We start from the raw sequence: 15,014 nt of genomic DNA, 5'->3' as shown, positions 1-15,014 counted from the left end.
TTGATAAGGTTGAACATGGGCTTGCAGGGAATATAAATATAACAAGAATGTGCACACCCTTACAAGCTCCTATCCACAAACCTCATTGTATATTCACATAAAAATATTAGGACTGTTCCTGAGAAAGTGTCCCTTGTGTGAAAGCCTTGAAGAAGGGAAAATAGCTGCTGCAGGAAAGACAGGAAACTACCCAGAGTTCTCTATACAGAACAAAACCTAAAATGAAAAAGGAAGAGCAACACACAGTCACCCTTAGGATCCAGATGGAAACTTACTGCAGCAGGAGGAGGAAAAGACAAAGACCCTTTACTCTTGGGACAGGGACAAGAATACATGATGGGTCCAAAACTATAGACAGAAGAGAGGCTGAAGCATTAAAACAGCCACATCTGAGAATCAGGGACACAGAGCTTCCTTAAAATTCAGGATTAATCAGAAGGAGGCAGACAACCTGTCTCTGCTCCACAGACTAGCAAGCATTGTGCTACAAGTAATCCTGCCACATGACTGGGAAAGTTACTAGAGTAGGAAGAGACACTTTCTAAAATATAGTGCAAAGGAGAGGCCTAAAGCTGAAGGAAGGGAATGGGTTAAGAAAAGGCTGCAGCAAGCTGGCCCTTACTCTAAAGACAGGTATACTGGGAGAAATTTGAAGCCTGGGAATAACACAAGCAATAGTAATAAACTCTACCCTACGCCTGCTTAGCTTGCTCCAAATCCCACATTACATTTCTCGTAGGAGGAAACATATACCTATTTCTAGATATAAAGTTTGCTTATCTAAGTCTCTAATGGCCTACACAAAAGATATGGCTTTCCACAAATTCTGTGGCTAACAGAAAAGCAGAAAAAAACAATACATTGACAAGTGACAAAGGTATAAAAGGAATCAAATTATGTGTATGTTAGAACTATCAGAAATTGGAATTAAAATACCCGTAATTAATGTGATAAATACTCTGGAAAATTTAACAAAATGAAGGAACAAATGTCCAATTTCAGCAGAAAGAGGGAGATGTAAGATATGAATTGAATGGAAATTGTATGTACTAAAAGCTCAGTAACAGAGATGATGAATGTTTCTGAAGATCTCATCTCTAAACTCAACACAACCAAGGAAAAAATTGTGAACTCGAGGATAGGTCCGTAGAAATGATCCAACCAAAACACAGAAGTGAAAAGAAACCAAAAATGGTGATAGGTTTGGAAAATAATGGCACAGACAAAATTACAGATTCAGAAAGATTGAGCAACATTTATGATCAAAATTTAATTTTAACAGATTGAAGAGAATCATTGGTATTATGAGTCTTTTTGTAGAGTATAATTTTATCTATGAAATGCCAATTATTACCTGAAATTAATAAATTATTTTATTTATTAACCACCAGTTTAGTTTTAACTGACATAAAAAAAAGAAAATTAATACTTTGAAAACACAAATACGTATGGAACATTGAGAATTTTTTTAAACATGGTTGAAATCTATTCATCATATTTCAGAGTACTCCTGTGTTTCTATCCTTTGGATTTAAAAAAAATTTACTAGATATTATTTCATTAGAAAATGTGATATACAGATAGCTTTTTCTTTCTTTTTCTTTTAGCATTTATTTACTTGACTAAGGAATATTTCTTTGCTCTCATGTAGGAATTAGCCCCAAATGGCAAACCTTTAAAAATAATAGCAAAAGCACTGTCAAGTTTAAAAGCTATTAAAACTTACATCTATTTTTGCAATCCGCAAAAAATTTAGAGTATGAGTCTTCAAATTATTAAAGTTTTCCTTTGGCCACTCAGGTGTTGGGAATTTAGAATCTTCCTTTTTTTAAAAAAGTCTTTTCATTTTTTCATTATACAATTTAGTTAATGTTACTGAGAGTAGCTATTATACAAAAGGCAAGAAATCAAACATGCAGGGAAATAGCTTAAAACCAATTAACTATCAAACTTTTTGATATTATAAGAGACTTAAAAGTGCTATATAATTGCTTAATAACAAATATTCACTGAATTTAACTGAATTTTCTTATTATTCATTTTTATATCATTAGCAATACACGAAAATCACCCTTTAAAGGGTTGTAGTTTTTAAAACTTATACAAATTATATTTATACATCTTGCTAATAGAAACATATCTTAGACATGTTCTTTGGGAAATCTTAGTGGAGACTTACTGTCTTATTTGATCATTTTATTATAATTATTATTTTTTTATCTTTAGATAGACATGACAGTAGAGTGTATTTTGACATATCATGCATATATGGAGAATAACTTCCCATTCTTGTAGTAGTGTGTGACATGGGGTTTAACTGGTTGTGTATTCATATATGAACATAGGAAGGTCATGTCAGATTGATTCTACTGTTGTAGTGGGAAACAAACATCAGAACACTGAGATCTGGAAGCAATATCTTATTAGTGGTGCCATGGCCCAGTGGGATAATTTCCAAAGGCTGAGCCCCAAACACAGCAGGGCTTTTGTTTTTATATATAAACAAGTTTGGGGTATATCAAGGTAATGGAATTGGTGCAATTCTATTGGGGGTGCATTCTACATTCCTTATATGGGTATAAGCTTGTGGATAGCCTAGGGATTCAGATCATACAGCTTAGGGACTTTTTTTGCACTAAGCCTAAAGGGGATTGTTCTGTCTCTGCTACTTGTTTTCTGTATCTGCTGCTGTGGTTATCTGTAAGGTACCTGTTAGTAACTGCAAAACCCTATGGTTAAATATCAGTGCTGTGTGTCAGCATGCAAAACCATAGCCTGTTAGCTCTTACACGTCTTGAGTTCACTTTCCCCCTCTTGTGTGTTATTTGATCTTCTTAACAGATCTGAAAAGTAGATATTCACTAATTTTTAAAGGAGACAGCTAACTCTCGCTGAATATATATGCCTATGATGCCATGATAAATTAGCACACCCCTCATGGTTTACAACAGAAATGTGTTTTCCCACCGTTTTGGAGGCCAGAAGTTCAAAGTCAGGCTGTAGGCAGGACTGGTTCCTTCTGGAGGCTCAAAGGAGATTCCCATTCTGGCCAGTCTGCTGCATCTGGTGGCTGCCAGTGATTCTTGGTGTTTCTTGATTGGTGGGCTCTACTCCAATCTCTACATCTGCTTTCAAATGTTCTTTCTTCTGTGGGTCTCTCTCTTTTTTTTTTTCATTCTGACTCCTTTAAGAACATTAAATTTAGGGACATTCTTAATCCAGGGTACTATTTTAGTCAGCTTTTTTTGCTGATACAACCAAAAGAGCAGAAAAAAATAATTTTAGAAGAGGAAAGGTTCATTTGGAATTCATGGATACAGAGGTCTTAGTCCATACACAGCCGATTCTGTGACTTTGTGCCCACAATGAGGCAGAACATCATGGAGGAAGAGTGTGGTGAAGGAAAGTGGCTCAGGACATGGCCACCAAGAAGCAGAGTATTCATATATGAGTATTCATATTTTGTCCCACTCTATGGGACAAAATACATACTCCAAAGGCATGCCCTCAATGATATACCCCTTCCAACCACATCCTACCTGCCTACAGTTACCACCCAGTTAATCCCTATCAGGGGATTAATGAACTGATTATGTTAAGGCTCTCAGAACCCAATCATTTCATCTCTAAACTTTCTTACATTGTCTCACACATGAGCTTTGTGGGACAATCCTATCTAAAACATAACACTGTCATATTGTCTGGACATCTTTAACTTTACAGAATAGAGATCTTTTTTCCATATAAGGTCACCTAAAATAGTAGGGATTATGACTTGTAAATATATTTTGAGGTAATGATTCAAACGTTTACTGTGCAATGATTAGAATTCACAATGAATTTTTTTCTAACTTTTCAGTACAAATGCTTTCCATTGTTCTATTCCAACTCAATAACAATATACTTCTAACAAAATGACCAAACATAATCCCTGCCTTTAAGGAGTTATTTAAGGAGTGAAATAGGTGTGGCTCTTTAATTTAGAAAAACTATAATTAGGTAGAGAAAATATAATTTAAACTACTAATGAAATATAATATGATATATTACCCCTTTGGCTAAGTATTACTTTTATTTCTTATCATATATAAGTCAGCACAAAGAAAAAGTTCTACTAAATACAATGAGTATTAGTTGTTAAAATAAATTAAAGAGATGTCTAAATTTTTTTATATCATAAAGTTAAACCATGTAGAAAAAATTTTTGAAGAAATATTAACCTGTTAAAGGAAATAAATGTTAACTATTATTAAAAAGACTCTAAGAGTACCATAAATATTTTGCATATAAAATCTATTAAAAACAGACTAAGTTATATGACCCAAAGGTCACATGGTATTTTTTTTAAGGAAAGCAATGTTACTATTTACTAAAACTCTGAGAAATTAAGTATTTTGAAATATTAAAATATCAATTTATGTTATTTTATGAAGATCATGAGGAGTTACTTTGGAAAAATATAAACCTAATAGTTATAAGAAAGTATTCATATTCATGTATGTGAAAATATTATTAATGCATTCAGTGTGAATCTCTAGGTTGTTTGGTTGGTTTTTGTTGCTGATGTCTTTTCATTAGTCTAGAAAATAATGGCTCATTAGTGATAGCATCATGGTTGACCTCTCTGTTCTTTTGTGTTAAGCATCATGCTATGAACTAAGCAGCCTGAATTTTCACATACAGGGCAGGAACTGAATATAAATAGCCGGTTTTAAATGTCATTTGAATATGTTTCAGATTGGGATTATTTTGTAGGGAATAATTACAAAAACAACTTTGCTAGAGTGACTTTGTAGTAACTAAATAAAGATGTATGTCTACAAGTTTAATGCTCTGTAAAAGTATTTATATGGAAATGTGGTAATTAAAAATGAAATATTAAAGTGGTTTATCCAAATATTCATTTGAAATTAGGTTTGAATTACAAATTTTTCATTAACTTTAAAGATAGAAAGTTACTGATTCTAAGCAATGAATCCAGAGATTTTGGAAGAGGAAGTATAGGAGTAGATGTGGAACATGGTGCACAAGACCAGAAAGAAAGCAAATATAGAAAATTGAGAGTCAAAATATTAAAATTCCTGTATTTATCACTCTAAGAAGAAGTGATTCCAGTTTTTGATTTTCTTCCTCATTTATATCTAGCTCCCTTCCTTCATATTGATACCCTTTCAATTCCCTTATTCCTGCCTCTTCATACCTTCTCTCTCCACCTGGCACAGTGAATTCTAAGTTTTAGAATCAGAGGCCAATCCATATGCATTAAATCAAAGACTGTTTTGCATAAATATTTCTTAGAATTTTTCTAACTTTCCTCCTTTGCTAAAAAAAACAAGTCTGTGTTAGTCTATGTGGCTATGACCAAAATACCTGACAAGAGCATCTAAGGGGAGGAAAAGTTTATTTGGAGATCACAGTTTTAGAGATCTCAGTCCATAGATGGCTGACTTCATTGTTCTGGACCCCCAGTGAGCAGCATATCATGACTGAGGGCTTGGCAGAGGAAAGCTGCTCCTCTCCTGGTGACCAAGAAGCAGAGAGGGCTGGGAAACAGGCTGAGGGGAAAATGAACCTACTATGGACCATTGACAGGTGGGCCATAGCTGGAGGAGGTGAATCCTTGGGGGCGTGACCTGAAAGGATACTCTTCCCTGTAACTCCTTCCTACCACCCCTGCTTTCCAGCTACCTTGATATAAGCAACTTTCCTCTGTCTCACCTTTGACCATGATGCCCAGCTTCACCTTGGGCACACAGCAATGGAGTTGATCATCCAAAGTCACTAAAACTGTGAAACCCAGGAAATAATTTCCCTCCTCTAATTTGTTCTTGTTAGATATTTTGGCTACAGCAACGCAAAGCTGAGTAACACAAAATCAGGTGTAGATAAATGGCTAATATATACTATGCAGAATGATAAGACAAAAGAATGAAAAATTCATACTAACTAAATCCTGAAAATTCATATCTGATAGGGAGAACAAATAACTGTTTCCTTCCTATTGTATTACTGGATTTCTCAGCAATTAGGATCTATATTGATCCAATTTACTGTCATTATCTCATTTGTTCAGTTATGAGATATTTGTTGCTGCACCTGGAGAATCACCTGGTTCAGTGGAGGTAGAAGATAAGGAAATTAGCAATTATTGTCCTGCATATTAAGCTGCAAAATAAAAGCATAAATGAATGGAGATTGTAGACAGCTAGAAGGTCAGCTCCTATGTCTGGGACATTTGGGTACCATTTAAAAGGAAGTGATAATTGATGAGAGTGATGAATGATAGAATTGATTCTTTAATCTTTCCCAAATTGTTAGTTATTTTCTACAGTTCATCCTATTAAAAAAGGATACAGATTTGATTCACTTATTCAGCAAGCTTTTAATATGTAACTCAGAATATAATTGGCATGTTAAAAGAAGCCACCAAGATTTAATTTAATTCAACTTAATAAGTTGAAGAATTTAATAGAGTGATTTTTAATACAACCCATTAAAGTAATAATAGTAAATAATGGATTTTTATGTTAATTTCTGCTTTTAAGATTCATACAAGGCAAATCTTTAACATACCATATTGTTGCAGTGTAAATTTACAAATAAGATAAAATGCCTAGACTTTAACATATTGTTTAAAATATGATATAGGAGTAAAGCTATATACTTTATTTGTGATATTATGAGCCACATGGATAGTATCATCCACTTTCTTAATTTTTAAATAGGGTAATCAACTAAAGAAAATTATTATTTGCAATTTAGAATTGAGTCATCTTACTTTGATCATTAACCTATTCTGAAATAATTCAAAATAAAATTGAACTTTAACAATCATGACTATGGATAGCAAAATTGAATATTTTTGTTATGAATCTCCACTTTGGATGCTTTGATTAAATTTAATTCTATGTTTTCTTTGATCTATCAAAAATAATATAACAGAGCATGAAAACCAATCTGATGCTTTCATAGATACACATTACTAAAATATTTATTTTGATATATAAATTATATAATTCTGAAAAGGATAAGACGAGCCTTCAAAAATTCTCAATAATAAATAAATAATTGAGGCAACAGAGATGTCAAGTAACTTATCCAAGGTCACATAGCCAATTGTTCATGGAGCTTTCAATTTGTCTCATGCAATTTCTCAGGTCTGAGCATAATGCCTTTATAAAATGAGACAACAGTAAGTCAAGGAGACAAAAAGTTAAGAAATAGATTGTTTTATATACCTGAGACCAATATTGAATGTGACTTATGTTTCCTGGCAGCCAAAAGAAAAAAAAAATGTTCCTTTTGTTAGAAAAAAACTTCTTCTATGTTTTTTCATAGAATTCTATTCCTTTAAAGACATTATTAATAAAGTATGAGAGACAGAATTGGGATCAAATCACTTTGGAAAATTACACATACTATATTTTCTCTTCCCAGAAACTTACTATGTACATTATCATAGTAAAGTCTTAAAATTTTTCTGTATGTATATATACATACACATACATGTCTCTTCATACTATATAAATGCAAAATGTATATCTGTTTATACAGGTCTCTTTATATTATATACATACAGATATGAATATACACATACATATATGGATATACATATAGTACAAATTCAACTAGATAGTTTTGTGTAGTTAATTATAAGTGATTATGTACAGTTAATGTGTATATTACATCTGTAATTATCTGTATGTATATATACCCAATTCCAAATAATATCACCCTTTTAAGACTACTTATTAACATTTGATGAAATTAAGATTTTATGGAATATATATTGGAAATAATTTACTGGGCTAAAGGGTTTTTATTGTCTTACCACAAATATTTAGGAATTTATCAAGAAATACAAATAGCAAAACACAATATACAGGTTGACTTATTACAACCATGTTTTTAATTTATCACTGTTTTTAAAGAGAAATTTTTACCTTTATCTATATTTTGGAAAAATACATCAAAATGTTGCTCTTATTTGGAATTTAAAATGTCTACAAGATTGGCTATCTCAAATGTTCCTTAAAGGTGGTAGGAGGTTGCCATAGCGATACGAACATCCCAGGCAGAAGATGGAATTAAAGAATGTAAATGAAAGTTCAGGATTCGAAGAAGCTTGAATGGAAGTCTAAGTTTGACTCTGAAGAGCCAAGGCTAAAAAGTGTGTATTTACCCTCTGGAAATATCTTTTTATTTAACTTTCTTCTTCTATTGTACTAAGGATAAGCACATTTAAAAAACTGAGATGCAGAGAGATTGGGAGCAGGATAAAAAAGGTTGTTTGGCTTTTCTCCTAAAGAGGAAAAGAGAAAAGTCAAAAGTTTTTGCTAAAATTGGTAGAATGGGTGCAGATAGATAAAGACAGGGAAAGGCATGGATGAAAGGGAAGAACAAGTCGTCGGTGTGATTATGAGAGTAGATGCAATTATAGTAGATGAATAAGGAGATATGTATCTCTGAATTCAATATTCTATAGTCCAATCCAGATAGTGCCATGGCCAAGCTGCATGCCTGAGCCTGGAAGACTGACTGAAGTAGGGCCAAAAGTAATTGAAGGGAGGAGTTCGAGGTTAGAATGTAGAACAGAAGGAAAAAATATCACAGAGTTGGCTGCAGGAGATAGTTGTCAAAGAACTGAAAACTTTTGATCAGTCAGTGACGCTCTCAACAAAAACAAGTATGTGAGCAGGTAGCAGATAAGAAAATATATAAAGGAAGAAACTAGAGTAGATTTGAAAGGAGAAGAATAGTTGAGGCAATGTGCTAAGAATGATATTTTGGAATAAGTGACGTGTAACCACAAAGATATTTAATCCAGAACCTGACCCTGAGAAAGGTGTGTGAGGGTTGCATGGAGTTAGATAAATTAGATACAATTCCATTGACATGTTTAGAAAATGAAAGGATTCCAAATGAAATAATGGACAATGTCAAGGGAGAAAACGAAAAGCATGAGGAGGAAATTGATGATTGAATGAAAATGGCAGGAATGACTGATAATAAGTTATAACTGTGATCCTGAAATACAGAAAATAAGGGATGGGCAGGAAATAAAAACAAGTATTAGAAGGATGAATCAGTAAGATTTCAGTGCAGGATCTGCAACTACTTAAAATAGGAAATCTCATAATTGTCAGAAATGCTACTGAATAGGAAATGAAGAGTCTCCAGTCATTGTCACGTCATGCCAACATAGCCGAGATGCAAAAGTTAGGGGACTGGCTTTAGTATCACAGCTGTTCAGGGCTCCCAATGACCACAAAGCAGAATATAGCAGTTGTGTGTTGAAGTGGATACGTCAGACACCATCCTTGCCTTTTGCCTATCAAGTTTTGCATTCATGCATCTCATTGGTAGAGTCTTTGGCAACAAGGGAAGGTGGGAAATTTAATTCCTAGGATCTAGTCCTTTAGAAACAAGGAAAAACATAGAAGGAGATGGGGGTGGAATCTGATAAGCAAGTGCAAAAAATATGAAAATGAGAGGTGAAGAGATCATAAAGAAACATGATTTACAGTTTTAAATAAGATTTTGGCAAGTGCATTTTTATTGACCTTCAAGTGTCCAGGCCCACATGCCTATGCAGCCCCAATACACAGAACCAAATACAAGGAGAAATAGGAGGCCAACTTGATGCCCCTACATAGTTCTTGCCCCCTCCACACCATTGGTGAGAGCTGGGTCACAGAGCAGTTCAGTGCTTAGAGTGCTATAGTTGTAGTTCCCAGAAGCTAGAAGAGGGAAATCAATCACATGTTTTAGCATGCTGGATCTGCAGTGTAGTGTCTTGTCCAGGGGCATCAGCAGTGAAAGTACCTGGGAATTGGTTAGAATGGCAATCTCTTGGGAGCTAACCCAGACCTACAATATCAAAATTTTATGGGTTGGGCCAGCTTTTGTGTTTTAACAAACTCCCAAGGTAATGCCGATGCATGCTATAGTTTGAGAAACCCCATTTTTAGGTAACAAAAAAAGTATATCATTAATATAATTTTATATTAAAATAGTTAAACTCCATATTACCCTTAAAAGAGTGAAGCATGCACTGAATGTAGTGAAATTACACTGCATTAAAGTGCATTTTTCTTAATATTTTTAAGTATGTAAACATGTAATGTATTAAACTGTGTTTTAAGAAGCACAAATAATGCCATTTGAGAAATTATTGCCTGATTTCATTTACAACAAAATTTCAAATATATAGTTTTACAGAAAAATAGTAATAGCTGATTATTATAGCCCTTACTATATGTCAAGCACTATTAAGGACGCTAAATCTGTACTAATTTAAGATTTACCTGTATGATAGCTACTATTATTATTATTATTATTGGCCCCTTTAGACAAATGAGAAATTGGTAGAACCCAGACACTAACTAGTTTGACTCAAACCCTACCATTTGGCATAGAAAACAACATTACAAGAATATTTTTTATTCTACATCTCTCTTAAAAAAATAAAAAGTAAAATTTTTCTTTTTATGCACATCTACTAAGTTGGAAAATGATAAGTTTCTACAAATATAATCAAATTTTAGCCTAGAATTTTTCTCCCTAAAAGTTAAACAATTGCAAATATTAGCCCTAATAATATTACTAAGTTAAAATTGGCTTTAAAAATCAGACTGTGTTAAATGATAGTTGCTTTTAATGAATCACTTGTTTCTCTGATGTCTAATTTCCAGTTGAAGACACAGTAACATAAGTAAAAGACAGAAAGGAGACAAAACAAATCATTGCTGAGTTAGGAACTTAGTATAAACTCATGCTTTTCCTTGGCCTTGCTTTCCTCTTCTCTGGAAGTAATGGGCCATTTTGTTGCCTTGACTTTGGAATAAAGTTTTAAGACTCAGGGAGTCAATAATCCTTTTGAAAGAGAATTAATGAGTCTTTCAATGTAACCAATTTCAGTGATATCACTGGGGCCTATTATACAATTATTGCAAACAATATTTATATGATCATATATCTGAACTATAACTATTTGCAATTTTATTTTTCTGTTATCTGCTGTGTGAACAGCTTTCTGATAATGGGAATTTTATAAAATGGTTTATTAAAATGTCTAGTTTTGCTATCTACTCATTATATTAGATAAATTGCAACTCTGAATAGGACTTTAAGGCACCATTTTTTAGTGCCAAGGAAATAAAGTAATGTATGCTCTTGGCAGTGAAAATGAAGCCACCATCAGTTCTATTAGGGAAATAATATATAAAAGAGTTGATTTCTTTCAATTAGGGAAATAATATATAAAAGAGTTAATTGCTTTCAGAAACTGAGACATCTGTGTCTCAGGTAGATACTAATTTAATGATATTGCTTAAAATATAGTTAATTATTTAAACACAAAAAATAAATTACTACAATAATTTTATAAAAATGATATTCCCAGCTCATGTTTAGAGTAGCAAATTTTTTTTCCTCAAAAATTTATTTAATATATCATTGAGAATGTTGATATTTTCAAAATTTCTGAGTTTATCCAAGTACTAGTGCCAACTCAACAAGAATATGAAAAGTTATAGTCAATGCTAAGACGTAAAGTTGATTATTATGAGAATTTATCACTGAAGTGAATTTTCAATTACTCCAGCCAGTGTTTAGGTTATATTCCAGAACTTTGTATTTATCTTTGCTCGCATTGGTAATTTTAAAGGGTTCATCTTTATGGAGGATTTTTAGAAGTATAAAATTGTGCTCTCTTCATCCTAAAAGAAAGAGACTTGAGTTTTAGTTGAGTGCAAATATTTTCATATGATATTCTCAGCAATATTAGGGTAAGTATTACTATGGCTTTGTATATTAGGCATAGGTAAGTTACACAAATCATGATGGATTGGTAAACATGCGATTGCTTGATAGTGAAGTGTTTGGTTATGCGGAGTATGGAAAAAGGTCAAGTCATTATCAGAATCCTAATAGCTGCATAGGTCTTTTCCTTTACTATATAGGTCTTTTCCTTTACTATATACATAGTATATATATTTTAATTACTACATTGCCTACAGAAATGAGAAAATTTGTCTTATGATTTTAGAATCAGGACAGTTTTTAAATTTAGAAAGGAAATGCATGAATTATCAACTATAACTATCATTGATACCAAGTCAATGAAAATGTGCTCATCTTTTAAGCATTTGACTCTGAATTTAGAAAAGGAAATAATTTCTATTTCCCTTGTAAAATAGGTGTGTCTAGGTGCATTTTTTTTCTGTATTTATATGAAAAAGTATTTTTCCAAAATTGAACGTAAGGATAATTAAATACTTTGTCCTCTCATTGGTGAAAACAAAATGTGTTTTTCTCTATCAAAACTGATTTTTTTTATTGATATTGTCTTGACTCTTTCAGGTTGGTATTTTATATTTAAAAAGAGTTCATGATGATTAAGAATCAGTTCAAAGCACCAAGGCTTAGACTACAGATGCCCAAGACAACAGCAAAGAGCAGTAGAGAGTAATTAAAGCAACCATAAGGCAGACAGGACTCTCTGAACGGTGAAAATCAATGAAGAAGAATGGATTGCTCTCTTCCCATTGATTTTGCTCTTCTGATTGTTTCTGGGAGCTGGACTCAATCAGTTACTCTATGATTCCCCCCATTTCCTGCTTCCCTCCCTCCTTCCTTCCCTTCTTCCCCTTCTTCCTTTCTTATTTCCCTTCTGTCCCTCCCTCCCTTCCTTTTTCCTTCTTCCATTCCTCTTTTTCCTTCTTATTTCTCTTTTATCTATCCCTTTTTAATTCTTTCTCACCTGGCACTGTGAAATATATTGCTTAGTAGAAACCGAGTTCCCACAAAGGATAGCAATGTCCCTTGCCAAATTGAAATCTTCTTTGGGGGATATAGATGCAATCATCTAACAATTGTGAATACCAAAATAAATTGCTCATATGAACTTTGAACATTGTCCACTTCAGTAAACAGTGACCTGTTTTTGAGGGGAAAAAAAAAAAGAACCCTAAGAGAACTCTTGGATTCCTTGTTCTTCCTTCACTTCAGCATTTATTTAAGCTGCAAATCTTATTAACTCTACCTTCAAAACACAATCTAAATTCTTCCACTTGAGTTTATTTCTACTCTGACCATTGAAAATCCAAGCCAACATCATTTTATATGTCCTAGATCATCAAAAACATCTTACCTTAGCAACCCAATAATGGTTCAAAGGTTTAGTAATCTAGTTTAATTTTCACACATCACATACTTTTCTCTTCCATAATGGAGGGCAGCCGAAATTTAATTAGATCACAGAATTCATACCACGGGATCTACTGTCTTTTAATTAATAGCATATATTGTTTTAGATGTTTACCTAGACACCATTAACACCAAACAAATCACACAAAACCTCAGCATGTTACTGGAAATATATATTTATTATTTATTGTTTTCATTTGTAAAAGTACACTTGCCTTCTTTAGTGGAATATAAAAGGAGTGTCAATAAACTAAATGATTTGTAGAATTAATACTAAAATAGAAAATACAATTATGTGGTGATACATGTTTCCCTTAGGACTCATTTCTCAATTGTAGATAGCAGGGAAAAAATCCTCATTCTCTTCCTACAAAGCTAGATTATTGTTCCTTTTTATAGCACATTATGCTTGATTTATGCTTAATGCTATATAAAACATATGAAGCTTCAGACACACAGGAACCATTTAGATCTCTTCATTCTTCCTGCCAAAAATTAACAAAGTTTTGATCCAGGTAGAAATATCCATGTAATTCATGTGTTAATGTGTGGCTTATTTTCCATATCGTCCTTATTTACAAGTTATTAGACGTTTTATAGATGCATTCAAAAGTTTATTTTTACACCTAAAGCAAGGCTACTGATCATTTTAACATCCTGCTAATTTTATAAGATGAAAAAAAAGCCTTGTGATTGAAGCCCCTACACATTTTTGTAAGCAAAATAAAATAAATAGAACATTAAATGATATTCATTTGGTATGCAAAATGTTTGTGGAAAAGGTCAAAAGCCATCACTTGCAAGTCTAAGATGCAGAAATTTCTATTATAAATATATATCTCTGCATGTCTCAAGTTAGAATGAATTGTAAATTAAGAAAATGTAAATTATTTGGGATAACATTACATAAGAAAAGATAACTGCAATGTAATCAGTATTGTGGAAATTGTATAAATGCTCTTCCTTTCTCTCTGTCTTCTCTGTTTCACTCTTGGCCTTCAGCAACCTATATTTTTATTCTTAGTTGTCTCCTTATATTTGCCTATGTTCCACTATTCTCAGACTAAGGTGTGATTCCATTATTTTACAAGTAGCAGACATAATACTAATACAACTGTCTGTTTGCGCTAAGTTTTGAGGCAACTCTTTCAGAACTTTTAGATAGATAAGTCATTTGCTCATTTTGGCTTCTCTTTTTGTTGTACTCTAAGGAAGATGTTTCACTTTATTAAAGGCAAATAATGACTGACATACCATTTTCATCTAAACAACATTGAAGCAATTTGTAAAGGTACTTAGAAGAGATTACATTCTTCACTGAAATATATTTAGTACTAATTTAGGTTTTCCTTAGTCCAGAGTGTGATGACTGTGGTCTATGATACTAGTGGTACAGGAGGCTAAAGCAGGAAGATCTCAAGTTTGAAGCCCCCCTCAGCAACTTAGAGAGACCTTATCTCAAAATAGTAAAATGGACTGAAAATGTAGTTCAATCCCCAGTACCGGGGGTGGGGGGGAGTGTTTTCTTTAGAGTATCATGTTCTCTAAGACATCCAAATTTCATTCCTTAAGAGTAGGCATCACAATAATCCATGATTTTTTCAGATGACTATATTAGAAACTCAATGATATATGAAAGTATATTATATCAATTCAGCAAATATTTCTATATTTTCCTGTATCACCATATAAATGGTGCAGTGATTTTCATAAAGAAAAATTATGAAACTAAGTAAGGAATAAATCTGAACAGATCCAGAAAATAGCTAATTTTTTTTAACTCTGCATAGTCCTACTTCCTCTTT

The sequence above is a fragment of the Ictidomys tridecemlineatus genome, chromosome 9, assembly GCF_052094955.1.
Source record: "Ictidomys tridecemlineatus isolate mIctTri1 chromosome 9, mIctTri1.hap1, whole genome shotgun sequence".
NCBI lineage: Eukaryota > Metazoa > Chordata > Mammalia > Rodentia > Sciuridae > Ictidomys > Ictidomys tridecemlineatus.
The sequence above is the reverse complement of the archived record's forward strand: the minus strand, read 5'-3'. Positions refer to the sequence as shown.